This window comes from Tachyglossus aculeatus, chromosome 5 (genome assembly GCF_015852505.1).
Source record: "Tachyglossus aculeatus isolate mTacAcu1 chromosome 5, mTacAcu1.pri, whole genome shotgun sequence".
Taxonomy (NCBI): domain Eukaryota; kingdom Metazoa; phylum Chordata; class Mammalia; order Monotremata; family Tachyglossidae; genus Tachyglossus; species Tachyglossus aculeatus.
Genome location: NC_052070.1, coordinates 32,390,909 through 32,395,245, shown reverse-complemented (window position 1 = coordinate 32,395,245; position 4,337 = coordinate 32,390,909). Strand labels below are relative to the sequence as shown.

At 42.8% G+C, this 4,337-nt stretch overlaps 1 non-coding gene across 1 annotated transcript; it reads left to right on the top strand.

Moving 5' to 3' along the window:
* Positions 1 to 3,447: 3,447 nt before the first annotated feature.
* LOC119929319 lies at positions 3,448 to 3,585 on the top strand. Its single transcript, XR_005451449.1, has one exon. It is a non-coding gene; the product is annotated as a small nucleolar RNA SNORA7 (small nucleolar RNA).
* The last annotated feature ends 752 nt before the right edge of the window (positions 3,586 to 4,337 follow it).

The following is a 4,337-nucleotide window of genomic DNA, read 5'->3' as shown; positions in this document are numbered from 1 at the left end:
ATAATAATAATAATGGTATTTGTTAAATGCTTACTATGTGCAAAGTACTATTCTAAGTGCTGGGGAGTTTACGAAGTGATCAGGTTGTCCCACGGGGGGCTCACAGTTTTAATCCCCATTTTGCAGATGAGGTAACTGAGGCCCAGAGAAGTGAAGTGACTTGCCCAAAGTCACACAGCTGACAGTTGGCGAAGCTGGGATTTGAACCCATGACCTCTGACTCCAAAGCCCATGCTCTTTCCATTGAAAATTGGTCATTCAATCATATTTATTGAGCATTTACAGTGTTCAGAGCACCATACTAAGCATTTGGGAGAGTGGACGTGTTCCCTGCCCACAGTGAGCTTACAGTCTACTGCAATATTTATTTCTCTGCAGGATGGACTAGCTGTTGGAGCTGGAGACCTGACGATCAGAGTGGAATCCATTGCATGGTGGCACTTGCCTCAGACTTGTAAGCACTTGATGATTTCCTTAGCAGGCTAACACTTTGTCATGCTTCCTTGTTCTGTGATGAATAATTTCTCACCTTCTCTAATGCTTGTGCTTTTTAGAATTCTGAAGGTCATTCTGTCAGACTGATTCTTTAAATAGCTCTTGGTGGAGGAAATTTAAGGAGGGAGACCACCTATTCATTGGAATTTGTAGTAATTGAACTCACTTCAGAACAAATTTTGGAAAGGGAATAATCCTATTGGAATCCCAGGGGTGAATCTCAGAGAAACAGGAAGGTTTTCCCACATTTGGGAATTCATTTATTCGGGACCGGAGAATTAAATACGGTGCATTGGAACTCACAACATTTGGGAATTCATTTCTTCCTCCATTGAATTAATGAAGGTGATTTTTCCAGTTGAGGTCTGACTGGCCTCACTATTTGCTCCCTTAGTATTTCGAGAGTGATGTCATGGATAATATTAGTTAGTAGTTAGAATTGCGGTATTTTTTAAGTGCTTATTATAATAATAATGATGATGGTATTTCTTAAGTGCTTACTATGTGCAAAGCACTGTTCTAAGCACTGGGTGAGATACAGGTAATCAGGTTGTGCCACATGGGGGGTCACAGTCTTAATCCCCATTTTACAGATGAGGTGACTGAGGCAGAGAGAAGTTAATTGACTTGTCCAAAGCCACACAGCTGACAAGTGATGGAGCCGGGATTAGAACCCATGACCTCTGCCTCCCAAGCCTGTGCTCTTTCCACTGAGCCACGCTGCTGAATTGTGGACAGAGATTGTGTCTTCCAACTTTACTGTATTGTAATCTCCCAAGTGCTTAGTACAATGCTCTGCATACAGTGAGCACTCAACTAATACTATTGATTGTTTGTATTAAGTGCTGGGGAAGATACAAGGTCTGCCTCAGTCTCTTTGCCTCATGGGGGGTCGCTGTATAAATTGGAGGGAAGAAGAGTATTTAATCCCCATTTTGTCTCACTGTCTCATTGTTTTATGCTGTCAAGTCATGCTGTTGAGTTGTCTTTGACACACAGCGATGCCATGGACACATCTCTCCTTCCTCTCCTTCCTTCCTCTCCCCCTTGTCCCCCTCTTCATCCCCCCATCTTACCTCCTTCCCTTCCCCACAGCACCTGTATATATGTATATATGTTTGTACATATTTATTACTCTATTTATTTATTTTACTTGTACATATCTATTCTATTTATTTTATTTTGTTAGTATGTTTGGTTTTGTTCTCCATCTCCCCCTTCTAGACTGTGAGCCCACTGTTGAGTAGGGACTGTCTCTATATGTTGCCAACTCGTACTTCCCAAGCACTTAGTACAGTGCTCTGCACACAGTAAGCGCTCAATAAATATGATTGATTGATTGATTGATCTCTCCCAGAATGCCCCACCTCCATCTGCAATCATTCTGGTAGTGTATCCATAGACTTTTCTTGGTAAAAATATGGAAGTAATTTACCATTGCCTCCTTCACTGTGAATAGTGCGTCTAACACTAACCCAAACTTTACCTGCACACACAAACACACACACATACACGCACACCCGCACACCCACCCTGGAACACTGGAAACCTGAAACACTGGAAAATCTCATGTATATTTCCATTGTTTATTTCTATTTCAGCAGCGGTGTGCCCATTTTCACTGCCCGCTGGCAAAGGTTGAATTTGTCTGAGAGGAGAGCATCGAGAAGACTTATTTTTTTCTGGCCAGGAAGAAGGTTTGAAGGTTAGGGGAGATTTGGACAAAAAGGTTCACCCCTTCCCAACTAGCATTTTCTGCACCCCTAAATCCCCAGGTTAACAGGGAAGTCTAGACTGTGAGCCCATTGTTGGGTAGGGACCGTCTCTGTATGTCACCAACTTGTACTTCACAAGTGCTTAGTACAGTGCTCGGCACACTGTAAGCGCTCAATAAATACGATTGAATGACTGAATGAATGAAAGTCCCTCTTTGGTCTGAGGAGGACAGCTATACCAGTTGCAATAGGCCTATTTATAGGTAGCCTTTGCTTTGGGTGGTGAGCTTTATCTATCTCTGCGTGCAAATAGGGCTGGTAAGATTGCTGTGTGACAAGGGACCCTTCTGCCTAATCTGAATGCAACGATTGTCCCCTGCTGCCTGGTGACATCCACTAAACCACAGGGCCTGGTAGGGTTATCTTTTCTCCCTTAGACCATTCCCCCACTTCTAATTTCTGTTCATCATCTTTGTCTTGTACACTTAACACCCAAATGTCCATAGCTATGCCACTTCCTTTGGGATTTTACTTCTTTGTGTCTGTCTAGAGCTTTCCTCACCCTAACCCCACCACACTTATGAACACATCCTTACACTCTACTGTTTTCCCTGTCTGTAATTTATTTTAAAGTCTGTCATTTATTCATTCATTTGTATCTGTTGAGTGCTGACTATATGCAGAGCACTGTACTAAGCACTTGGGACAGTACAATGAAACAGTAAAGAGTGGAGAAGCAACGCGGCTCAGTGGAAAGAGCCCGGGCTTTGGAGTCAGAGGTCAGGGGTTCAAATCCCGGCTCCGCCAACTGTCAGCTGTGTGAATTTGGGCAAGTCACTTAACTTTTCTGGGCCTCAGTTCCCTCATCTGTAAAATGGGGATTAAAACTGTGAGGCCCCCGTGGGACAACCTAATCACCTTGTAACCTCCCCAGCACTTAGAACAGTGCTTTGCACATAGTAAGCGCTTAACAAATGCCATTATTATTATTAAAGGGTTACATTCCCTGCGCACAACTAGTGTACAATCTACACTCCATCCAGAATGTAAGCCCCTTGTGGGCAGGGATCTTGTCTACCGACTCTGTTGTAATGTACTTTTCCAGGGAACTAGTGTGGCCTAGTGTATAGAACACGGGCCTGGGAGATAGAAGGACCTGGGTTCTAATTCTGCCTCTCCCACTTGTGTGCTGTGTGACCCTGGGGAAGTCACTTAACTCCTCTGTGCCCCAGGTCCTGCCCTCTCAGGGTCACACCTGGAGAGTTTCCATTACTTTCCCAGTCTCGACTACAGGAGGGGGAGTCAAGCAGAGGCCTACTCATTCCATTCCTAGCTTGGGCAGTGGCTAGTGAGTGGAAGACAATCCTCTACAAGCCAAAACTCCCCTGTGCTGGGCAGCAGCGGCATGGAAGAGAGTCAAGGGTGAAGACTCAAGTTTACTGTGCAGAAGGAGGCACTGGTAAACCACTTCTGGATTTTTACCAAGAAAACTCTATGGATACACTACCAGAATGATGGCGGATGGAGGCAAGACCTTCAGGGAGAGATGTGTCCATGGCATCACTATAGGTCGGAGACAGCTTGACTGCATAAGACAAGACAAGGCCCCAGTTTCCTTATCTTTAAAATAGGGATTAAGACTGTGAGCCCTATGTGGGACAGGGACTGTGTCCAACTTGATTAGCTTGTATCTACCCTAGGGCTTAGAACAGTACCTGGCACGGAGTAACAATTTAATCAATCAATCAATCAATCAATCAAATACTATTACTATGTTACAAATACTATTATACTATACTATATACTATATATATACTTATATATACTATATATACTACTATATATACTATATATATACTACTATATATACTATATCAATCATATTTATTGAGCGCTCACTATGTGCAGAGCACTGTACTAAGCGCTTGGGAAGTACAAATTGGCAACATATAGATACAGTCCCTACCCAACAGTGGGCTCACAATCTAAAAGGGGGAGACAGAGAACAAAACCAAACATACTAACAAAATTAAATAGAATAGATATGTACAAGTAAAATAAATAAATAAATAAATAGAGTAATAAATATGTACAAACATATATACATATATACAGGTGCTGTGGGGA